The following is a 12111-nucleotide window of genomic DNA, read 5'->3' on the forward strand; positions in this document are numbered from 1 at the left end:
TAAATATTCCATTAAAAACTTCATTAACATGTCCTACCGTTAATACAGGGATAACAGAATATAAGGAGACAATACGCTGTACGACCGTGTGGCCTAATGGATAAGGCGTCGGACTTCGGATCCGAAGATTGCAGGTTCGAGTCCTGTCACGGTCGAAAATTTTAATTTCTTCCTGATGTTGTAGGCATAGTGCCACTAAATTTTTCACCATGAAGAAATAGTTACATGCTGGCTACGTTTTGTGATAAAGAAAATATTCACCAAACTCATAAGATAAACACAAATTTTTAATAGCTGTGTCAAGATGAATTTTGAGCATTGCTGATCAATAAACATATCGTAAAATGACTTAAGACCTGCAGTTATACTTTGTATGATACCTCTTCGTGTTGCACGCACGGATGGAGCATACGCGAGATGTAGTCACCCTTAACATCGCGATATGCTATACTTTGCGTGCTGTCATTTTATAGCAAGTTTTCAAGATATAAAACCCATCCTGCGAGTGTCCGTCGATTCCCATAGTTCAATATTTTTATAATTCTCTAGTGTGAGTCATCACGTTTGTAACGTGCTACACTTCTTTGTGTGCACTCGGTCAACACATTAGTAAAGTGCTAGACTTATTTGTATATGCTCTATCATCTGTTATTGAATATCTGAAAATTACACGAGACATTCAGTTTTGGGATATATCTGTGGGCTTCGGTCTTGAGTAGTAAAAGAAGACGAAATACAGTACCTATTGGAATAGAAAATGAGAGGGAATAAGTTAATGTTACTGATTTATTAACTAAAACACAGAGTGTCTGTTAAGGAACAAATTGTAATATCTGCATAAAATTTTGTTCAAATGATATCAAAAATACTTTGTAACAATTTAAACCTGTTACCGTAAGTCAATCGCCTGTCTGTCCTCCCGATGTCTGTGCAGACTTAAAGAATGTCTCACGGACGTAAGGGAACATGATGTCCACTTCCTCCGTTACGTTATCGAACACCCTAGATTTACGAGAAGCTGTTTTTGAGCAAACTGTTACTAACCAGGTTATTTAGTTCACCGATGATTCAGATGACAGGGAAAATATATTTCCAAATAAAATTGTTTTAAAAGCTTATAAATGCATGCAAACCCTAGTTTTGAAACAAATATTTTCAGTCGCTGTAGATATAATAAGGAAGCAACTACATCATATAGCTGATGGCGTCAAAGGCATTCAACAAAGTCGTAAAAGATACCGACAAAGTCTGGTAAGGCATTCTCGTGTTCTACTACATCAATATCCGAATTAGAGGTTCAGTAACCGATCACACATCTGAAACTGGGACAGTCTTCCCCCTTCCAGCCCCCCTCCGCGAGGGTCGCCCTTAGCAGGCGCGGGGCTCTCCTGCATCACCCCCCCCCCCCCCCCCCCCCTCCCTGCCACAACAGGTTATACACCTTCGTCATGTTCAAAAGAATTCTATGTTTCGACATTGATATACTACCAATATATCAAAAGACTTACTACAGCAGACCTACTGTTGTGACAGGAAAACGGTAAACACTAAAATGTTAATAATAAAAACTAACTAAGCTATGGGAATCCTCCCAATTCAATGATATTCAAAATCGAACAAGGTTCACAAGTGTTGTTCAGGATATATACTTAAATGTTTTCATCACTTGACTGTGCTCTATATTTACAAGAAATTACATGAGTTGCAGGTTATAAGCACTAAAGGTTTTCTGCTTTACACACTTTACACAAAACATTATCTCCTTGCTTTTTGACAAGCAAATTCATCAATAATATCTTCAGAATTCAGTTCTGAAACCACGTCGTGCTCTATTTACAGCATGGCAAGAGAAGACTGGCGTTCTTACGAGATGCTGCTTCTGAAATGGTTCTTCATTAGCTTTGAACGTGGTAAGCTCCCTTCAGCTGAGGCGACAGTCACTGTCTCGGTCGGGAAATTGGCTTCCAGCGTCATTGGAGTATTTCAGTATTAACATAGGAGTTTTCACATCCTCGGGCACCATTTCTCTGAACACTTTAATTTCTGTCAAAATGTCTGAGGCAACAATGTCTTTCGAACATTCACCATTTATGTTTACACATAGCTCTTTCTCAAGGTTTTTACATAGCATTTTCAGTTCTTCGTCCTGTCTGTATTTTAAGCTTTCTGGAGAAAACAAAAAGCCGAATATTCCGGAATACTTAGCCACTTGGCCGAACCTTTCTTTCAAACTCTTTAACACTGTGTCAACGACAGGGTAGAAAAAATCGACTTTGTACTTCTCCTCTGTAGGTTGATCTCTGCAGACCACGTCGTCACATTCATTCATAATCCAGTTGCTTCGTCTTCTTGCCAATTCTCTTTTCTCCAGATTTTGGTTCAACCTACAAACTTTCAGCTATCTCTTTAGCTGTTACCTGCGCATTAACAAAACAGTCTTCACGGAAATTCTCAATAAACTTCACTAGAACTTTCGAGGGATTTAGTTGCTACTGCCACGTCCATGTTTTCTCCTTGAAGTGCCTTACTTGTTGCGTTAATAGCAAAGAGAAAGTCATACCATATGACAACACAATAAACTCGGCTTTCTTATTCGTTCACAGGAAGCGAGTGTGCTTAGCTCTTTGTTTTCAGTTCAACATTGCTGCTGCTCAAGGGCATCTCTGACTTCTCTTCCCTCGTACCTTATAGCTTTGACACTCTTCACCCTACTTTCCCGTCGTCTGCAGGTTTCTTCACTGTTAATACGATTTCCTATCTCCCAGTGGATGCACTGAAAACAACGTATATTCTTTGAATTACATCAAAAATGTGCTTTTGCTGTACCTTTTGCCGCATCTGCTAACACAAGATTAAGACTATGACTGGCACATGGCATATAAAATTCTCTTGGATTGCATGGTTTTGGCTTGAACATCACTTCGATAACCTATCATATTTGCGCCATCATCGTAACTTTGGCCTCTGCAATCATGAATATAGAGTCCTACTTGATCCAGTTTCGATAAAAGGGTTTCAGTCAAACTTTCTCTTGTTGTCGAGGTGACGTTCAGAAAGTCGAGGAAGTGTTGTTCTGATAAATTTAAAAACCTAACAATCAAATTCATCTGTTCCCTGTGGCTTGTATCAGGAGTACAATTAAGTATAACAGAAAAATATTTACTTTCTTTTACAACATTAGCAATGTTGTTTTTTATTTTGATGGCAAGAAAATTTGAGTTCATTTTGAATGTTTTTAAGATAATGGTCGATCTTGTCGCTGGTTCCCCTTAAGGCTACATTATATTGAGCTAGGTACCAGATGATGAGTGTAATTCAATTAAGAACCTGACGTCAATGTTGCTTCTCTTTTTACAGTAGTTCAAGGTCAGTTTGATCAATATTACTTTTTTGTTTCAAACGTATCTCACATTCTATCCATTTTTATGGCTAAATGATTGTTCATGGTCTTTAAGCCGATTTCCTAAATGAATCAAATCACAGAGACCATCATTTGACAGGGGTTTCGGCCTTTCCGCAATACAGTCATATTCCATTTACGCATTTACAATAAATACGCATGGAGAATGTCAGGATTAATTAAGATACTGAACAGATCATATAATAACAACGATTGTGTAGATTAATTATTGCAAACAAATCATAAACAAAGCAATCACAGTTTTTCATTCACTGATTTTACATTTTTTCCGGTGAAAGTATACCTGTCTTTTATTACTATGAACATGCACTATAAATATAAATTAGTTTTGTTTGGTATTTTATCACTAGATCTTAGATGAAAACTACTACTGATCCCAAGATAGTACTGCTGGATAGAGGGAGTGTTACATTTTTCTGGAACAAGTCTTCATTAGTTCTTCTTGCTGAATCCTTTATAACGGGGCAAGAAAATAGGAGGCGGGTAACATCAGCAACTGCTTCATTTCCGCTCTGACAATGGCGAGCATCACGATGATCAAGGCTGTGCAAATGGTTTGGAAAATACCCATGGTTTAGCCTCGTGGAGATGCTTCTTCTGTTGTTGGTTTTGCGGAACCAAGGTTTCAATGGGACAGTGGCTTGACCTGCAGCGCAGTGACTGCCCTTAAGGTGGCTTGATATTACTTATACTGATGACACGAAAAAAGATGGCATGTATATTGTTTACAAAGGAAAGTATTACTTTTTTATGTCACGCAGAAATAGTTACATTTCACTAAAAATGAAGAATAAAGTTTGTTTACGTAGATATCGTTACATGTAACATTATTTTTCATCCGTTATTAGATGTAACGATATCCACGTATCTTTTTGTATTTTTCAGTTTTCGTTAAATGTAATTATTCCCGCAATTCAGTCGTCGCCTGACGATAGCCCAAGAATCCCAAAATCAGTTCGTAACCAAACACATAACATTAAGCAAGTGTTTTCGTGTTTAATATTAATTATGTGTAGTAATTATAACAACTTCCTACGTAGTAAAACCATACAAATAAGAAGTGTCGCTACAAAACTACTACTGAACCTCCTATCCGTTAGCCAACTATCGATCCAATTGTTTCTACTACTGCTACTGCGATTAGTCTTCATAGCGCCTGCTTCTGCTCTAGTATCACTCTTTATGGACACCGTTACCTTGAGAAAAAGCCATTCGGGGTTGTTTGTCGCTTCTCCTCTCGCCTTGAAACTGTTTGTCTGCCGGATTTCTCAAGGAAAGGGCGTCACTTCAAAAATAGTTTCCACTGCAGGATATGCTAACATAACGGTGTACCTCTGTACTGACGAGACCGGCATTGGGTACAGCCGCCGCCTGAAGACAAAACAAAAGATCATATAGACGAAGACCAAGTACATTAAAATCCACGTCCACTGGTCAAGGCGAGACTGAAATACGCGATCCTGTGTGTACCTGCTAATAGCTGAAGTCAGTGCGGCACGCGTTCTTTCCTTGAGCTAACGGGTCAGCTTCTCATTTGCAGCACTGGAGTCAGTAAACGTAAGCCAGTGAGTTGGTTTCTTTTCTTTTTTCTGTCTTTCATGAAAGATGTCACTGTCCTATATATTAGGGTTAGCCACATGCAGCAATCTATGTGACTGCCGGGAAGGTGTCTTTGAAAGATCCCGTCTGATATCCTATTCCACGCTTGTTAGTCTATAAATTCGTTAGCCCTTTTGTAATGACCTCGTTGTAGACGGAAGTGAACTCCTAAACATAATCACATTTATTCTGAATGCAGTATCATAACCAACTGGCATTTTCTTTAGCGTAAGCCGGTTGGTAGAAGAAGCACAGCGTGGCAGGTACTTCCGAGAAATGTTTTGGAGCTTAATGAAATACGATTCTTCCGCAAATTGTTATAAATAGTATACTGGACACTTTAACAAACTCATTAAATCACTTTCGCATAACATCTGAGATTTACCGATCAGCAAATTTGCTAATTGTAGCAAGTGCTCTTCTCCTTCCTCAGACACAATTTTGTAGGAATAAGTCCCGATAATAATCTCTAAGTGGTTACTGGCGTAAGATTGGGTTGTTACCATAGTCACGGTTTGCAGTTTGTACGTATGTACACGTAGTTTGTCAGTTGTGACCAGTATAATTTTGCCTGAATCAATTTTCATATCGTCTGGTAACTTCCCGTAATTATAAATCTCTATAACACTTTCGCAAGGGTTACTTGATGTTAGAACTAATGCGAGATGGCGAAAAGTGGTGTGTGTGTGTGTGTGTGTGTGTGTGTGTGTGTGTGTGTGTGTGTGTGTGTGTGTGTGTGTGTGTGTATGTGTGTGTGTGTTTTAAGCTCTAGGACGACGACTTTCAGTTTAATGGTATCGATCGCCGGCCGGTGTGGTCATGCGGTTCTAGGCGCTACAGTCTGGAACCGCGCGGCCGCTACGGTCGCAGGTTCGAATCCTGCCTCGAGCATGGATGTGTGTGATGTCCTTAGGTTAGTTAGGTTTAAGTAGTTCTAAGTTCTAGGGGACTGATGACCTAAGATGTTGAGTCCTATAGTGCTCAGAGCCATTTGAACCATTTTTTGAATGGTATCGATCAGGAAATATATTAAAATGCTACTCATAATTAGACTGGTCCCTTAATTAACAATTAATAAATTGTTTTTTAGCCGCTGGACTGTTATAGCTGTATACATATGAATAACTGTAAGCTCTTTGTGCACTAAATGTCAACAAATTAAACGAAAAAGGCAGGTGTCGAACTTTTATTGTGACAAAAATTGCTGTTCATTTATGAGTAACGTTTCTTGAACTCGTTTCTGTGTAGATTGTCTCTATCTGTAGTGATAATGAGGTCACGGAGAGCACGCAAATGCGATTTAATACGCAAGTTCACCGCACTTTTATCTATGATCCACTTCCGTGTAGTCCGTTTCTGCTCCTAAGCTTCTTGTACCCTCATCACGTCAGAGAAGATGACATGCACACATTCGTCACGTTATTCACGTTACTGTGAGCCAAGAAGAGTCAAAATGTCATCATAATTCCTGGTTCACAGATATCAGTCAAAGGAAAACATTATTTCATATCAGATAACAACGCAACTCCGTAGTCGAAGTCGTAAACGTACGTCTGTGAAATAGAGTTCGACTCCTCTGCAAAATACAAAACTGCACCCCAAAGAGGAAATCACACAAGGACAGCAACTACAGTACACTGCATGGAGAGCACTGAATAGAATGAAAAGAGGAGTCGCAAAATACAAAGTAAACATGGTTAAGTAGGGCTACTCTGAAGACGACCAGTGTGAATGCTCATGTGCACACAGCGGAGTTTGTTTGGGCAGCGGAAGAATTGTGGAGTTTTGGAGGAAAAGTGTTTAGATGTACTTGCCTAGACACAGAAAGTAAAATAAAATAAGTATAGTAATGTGCCAATTTACAGCTGTTATCGCTATTTTCTGACTAGTCGTAAGTTTTGTGATTATATTATTTTCACTTCTCTGGAGTGTGTGAAGTATGGTGCTATACATCTTACCTGATGAAAATCAATGGTTCCTACTGTATGTGTATGTACGCGGTATATGCAGGTAGGCGTATTGTTCGGTAGTAAACTACTTCACCGAGATCGTTTTCGTAATAGTAATAGCAGCAATAGTTGTTTTATTCATCCGTTGATCACTTTCATATTGAACAAGACGAGCTGTTACAGCTTAAGAATAAAAGTACATTGTTCATGCATAGAGAGATCTACATTTTTATGTTCTAATCTGACAAGAATGTGGCGAGTAGTCGGTCGTGGGTTTATTAGTTGGAACCATCCTAGCATTAGCCTGTAGTACTATACGGAAACCATGAAAATGTAAATCAGTATGGTCCGGTGGAGACTGATATTCCATGAGAAGGCTATTCTGTTTAACATCACAAGGCTATTATGTTTAAAACAGCGAAATCTCAGTTTATCTCTAGCATACAGTACTGTTTTGATTATACATTCTTGCAAAGCACGTGTTAAATACTGCAAAAAAGCTTGCGTTACAATTTCTTTCATTTCTCAATCCCGATGACCGTACACACTATATACATATCCTTTCTTAATGTAGTTCTACAAACACACACACACACACACACACACACACACACACACACACACACACACACAAGTGTGAGATGTTAAGCTCAGCATTTTGCACTGTCTGAACAGTCTACATCTATCTACACCTACAAATATACTCAGCAAACCACTATGAAGTGCATAGCGCAGGGTTCTTCTCATTGCACAACATACTAGAGTTTCTTGCCGTTCCATGTGTGTATGAGCCACGGAAAGTTTGGTTGTTAAAATGCTTTCGTGCGTGCTGCCATTACACTAATGTGGTCTTCAGGATCGTCAAGGTGGCGAAATGTAGGTGCTATAGTATATTTCTATATCTCTGTCTGAGCGCTGTTTCTCGTACCTTTGTAAGCAAGCTTTCATGGTATAGTTGGTTTCTATCTTCTGTCAGTTCAGGCTTTTCAATGTCTCAGTGACGGTTTTCTGTGGCCATTCATGGCCTTATACGATCAATATCCCTAGTTAGTCCTATTTCGTATGGTTTCTATACAGCTGCGCAAATTCTCGAGCACAATACATCTGTTAGTACATCTATATACATTTTGCAAGAAACAGTTTGAAAATTGGTAATTTTTAATTTGTGGTAAGTTCCCATGGGACCAAACTGCTGAGATCATCGGTCCCTAGGCATACAAACTACTTAATCTAACTTAAACTAACTTACGCTAAGGACAACGCACACACCCATGCCCGACGGAGGACTCGAACCTTTGACGTGGGAAGCCGCGAGAACCGTGGTAAGGCGCCTGAGACCACGCGGCTACCCCGCGCGGCACAATCGGAAAAACTTGTAGGGGTGTTGCAGCGTAGGTTGTGTTGAGGAACAATTATTAAGAAAAAATTCGATGCTGCGGCGTTTCCGAGTTAGTAATGAAATTAGCTACTCAGGCCATTGCGCAAGATAGTTCAAGTTGCTCGCCAGATGCAATTAGGATCAGTTGCTCACTATGTGAAGGTATGATGAACGCAGAAGAGACTGCTCAGCCTTTAGCTCGGGTTCAATCCATACTACCGACCCATGCCCAATTTTTGTATCGCGCACTTGTTTGGTCTTAGGAAAGCAAACGAAGGCGTTTGAAGTGCGTCTGGCGGGCCGCTTGATTTTGTGCGCAACGGTTCATTCGGCTGACCTGAACCCGGTTGAACACTAACGTGCGCCAGCTCCGCGCCCACAAACAAACGGCTGTAATTTATGGAAACTGCGTGACCTGTGCGTACTCATATTTCCGGAAACTAACCAAGTACTTGTCGAACCCAAGGCACGCGGAATCGCTGCTGTAGTGCGTTCTGCAGGTAGACCACCACACTGTTTAGCAGCTGGTCATCATGTTTTGGCTCATCAGTTTATTTTACAATCAATGTTTGCCATTTGTGAAAAGCCAATCTACTGTGCGCTAATGAAATGCCTACCAGGCTTTAAGTAGGTATTTCAGATTATGGAGCCCAAATGCGTTGTTCTAACTGCATATTTTCGAAAAATAAGTAGAGAACAAAAGGTCCAAAAGTTGACATTTTTTGCTCATTTATAGTTTTATTTATCATCATCATCATCATCATTTAAGACTGATTATGCCTTTCAGCGTTCAGTCTGGAGCATAGTCCCCCTTATAAAATTCCTCCATGATCCCCTGTTCAGTGCTAACATTGGTGTCTCTTCTGATGTTAAGCCTATTACTTCAATATCATTCTTAACCGAATCCAGGTACCTTCTCCTTGCTCTGCCCCGACTTCCCTACCCTCTACTGCTGAACCCATGAGTCTCTTGGGTAACCTTGCTTCTCCCATGCGTGTAACATGACCCCACCATCTAAGCCTGTTCGCCCTGACTGCTACATCTATAGAGTTCATTCCCAGTTTTTCTTTGATTTCCTCATTGTGGACACCCTCCTGCCATTGTTCCCATCTACTAGTACCTGCAATCATCCTAGCAACTTTCATATCCGTAACCTCAACCTTACTGATATGATAACCTGGATCCACCCAGCTTTCGCTCCCATACAACAAAGTTGGTCGAAAGATTGAACGGTGCACAGATAACTTAGTCTTGGTACTGACTTCCTTCTTGCAGAAGAGAGTAAATCGTAGCTGAGCGCACACTGCATTAGTTTTGCTACACCTCGCTTCCAGTTCTTTCACTATGTTGCCATCCTGTGAGAATATGCATCCCAAGTACTTGAAACCGTCCACCTGTTCTAACTTTGTTCCTCCTATTTGGCACTCAATCCGTTTATATTTCTTTCCCACTGACATTACTTTCATTTTGGAGATGCTAATCTTCATACCATAGTCCTTACATTTCTGATCTAGCTCTGAAATATTACTTTGCAAACTTTCAATCGAATCTGCCATCACAACTAAGTCGTCCGCATATGCAAGACTGCTTATTTTGTGTTCACATATCTTAATCTCACCCAGCCAGTCTATTGTTTTCAACATATGATCCATAAATAATATGAACAACAGAGGAGACAGGTTGCAGCCTTGTCTTACCCCTGAAACTACTCTGAACCATGAACTCAATTTACCGTCAACTCTAACTGCTGCCTGACTATCTATGTAAAGACCTTTAATTGCTTGCAAAAGTTTGCCTCCTATTCCATAATCTCGTATAACAGACAGTAACTTCCTTCTAGGAACCCGGTCATATGATTTTTCTAGATCTATAAAGCATAGATACAATTCCCTGTTCCACTCATAACACTTCCCCATTATTTGCCGTAAGCTTAAGATCTGGTCCTGACAACTTCTAAGAGGCGTAAACCCACACTGATTTTCATCCAATTTGTCCTCAACTAATACTCGCACTTTCCTTTCAACAATACCTGAGAAGATTTTACCCACAACGCTGATTATAGAGATACCTCTGTAGTTGTTACAATCTTTTCTGTTTCCATGTTTAAAGATTGGTGTGATTACTGCTTTTATCCAGTCTGATGGAACCTGTCCCGACTCCCAGGCCAATTCAATTATCCTGTGTAGCCATTTAAGACCTGACATTCCACTGTATTTGATGAGTTCCGACTTAATTTCATCCACCCCAGCTGCTTTATTGACCATTATCTCCACTTCCTCAAATGTGATCCTATTTCCATCATCATTCCTATCCCATTGTACCTCGAAATCTGAAACATTACTGATCGTATTTTCACCTACATTGAGCAACTCTTCAAAATATTCCCTCCATCTGCCCAAGGAATCCACAGGATTCACCAGCAGTTTTCCTGACCTGTCCAAAATACTTGTCATTTCCTTCTTACCTCCCTTTCGAAGACTGCTAATTACACTGCAGCATGGTTTTTCAGCAGCTTGACCCAAAGTCTCCAACCTGTTTCCAAAGTCTTCCCAAGATTTCTTCTTGGATGCTGCAATTATCTGTTTGGCTTTGTTTCTTTCTTCAACATAACTTTCTCTGTCTACCTTAGTTCTAGTATGTAGCCATTTTTGATACGCCATCTTTTTCCTTTTACAGGCTGCCTTGGCTGTGTCATTCCACCAAGCTGTTTGTTTCATCCTACCTTTACACACTACTGTTCCAAGACATTCTGTAGCCACTTCTAGTACTGTGTCCCTGTACATTGTCCATTCCTTTTCCAATGACTGTAATTGACTACATTCAACTAACTGGTACCTTTCTGAGATCACTGTTATGTACTTGTGCCTGATTTCCTTATCCCGAAGTTTCTCCACTCTTATCCTCCTACATATGGACCTGACCTCCTGCACTTTCGGCCTCACAATCCCAATTTCACTGCAGATTAAATAATGATCAGTGTCATCAAAGAATCCCCTGAATACACGTGTGTCCCTCACAGCCTTCCTGAATTCCTGATCTGTTATTATATAGTCAATGACAGATCTGGTTCCCTTGCCTTCCCAAGTATACCGGTGAATGTTCTTATGTTTAAAAAAGGAGTTTGTGATTACTAAGCCCATACTGGCACAGAAATCCAAGAGTTGTTTCCCGTTCCTGTTGGCCTCCATATCCTCTCCAAATTTACCCATAACCTTTTCATACCCTTCTGTTCGATTTCCAATCCTTGCATTAAAATCACCCATGAGCAGAACACTGTCCTTGTCCTTTACTCTACAACTACATCACTGAGTGCCTCATAAAAACTATCCATCTTATCTTGATCTGTCCCTTCACAATGCGAATATACTGACACAATCCTAATTTTCTTGCTAGACACTGTCAAATCTATCCACATCAGTCGTTCGTTTACATATCTTATTGCAACTACGCTGGGTTCCATTTCTTTCCTGATGTAAAGCCCTACACCCCATTGTGCTATTCCTGCTTTGACTCCTGACAGGTAGACCTTGTATTCTCCCACTTCCTCTTCTTTCTCACCCCTTACCCGAATGTCACTAACAGCTAAAACGTCCAGCCCCATCTTACTTGCAGCCTCTGCCAGCTCTACCTTCTTCCCAGAGTAGCCCCCATTGAAATTAATAGCTCCCCATCTCATTACCATTTGTTTGCCAAGTCGTATCTTAGGAGTCCCTGGTTTGTCAGTTAGAGGTGGGACTCCGTCACCTCCAAAGGTCCGAGGCATT

General features: G+C 40.3%; 1 protein-coding gene and 1 non-coding gene across 2 annotated transcripts in view; one reads left to right on the top strand and one right to left on the bottom strand.

Moving 5' to 3' along the window:
* LOC124606688 (N-acetyl-D-glucosamine kinase) overlaps positions 1-12111 on the bottom strand; it is a 190470-nt gene that overhangs the window by 126776 nt on the left and 51583 nt on the right. The gene's annotated exons all lie outside the window — the stretch shown is intronic.
* On the top strand, positions 83-155 carry Trnar-ucg. The gene has a single exon. It is a non-coding gene; the product is annotated as a tRNA-Arg (tRNA).

This window comes from Schistocerca americana, chromosome 3, assembly GCF_021461395.2.
Source record: "Schistocerca americana isolate TAMUIC-IGC-003095 chromosome 3, iqSchAmer2.1, whole genome shotgun sequence".
Lineage (NCBI taxonomy): Eukaryota > Metazoa > Arthropoda > Insecta > Orthoptera > Acrididae > Schistocerca > Schistocerca americana.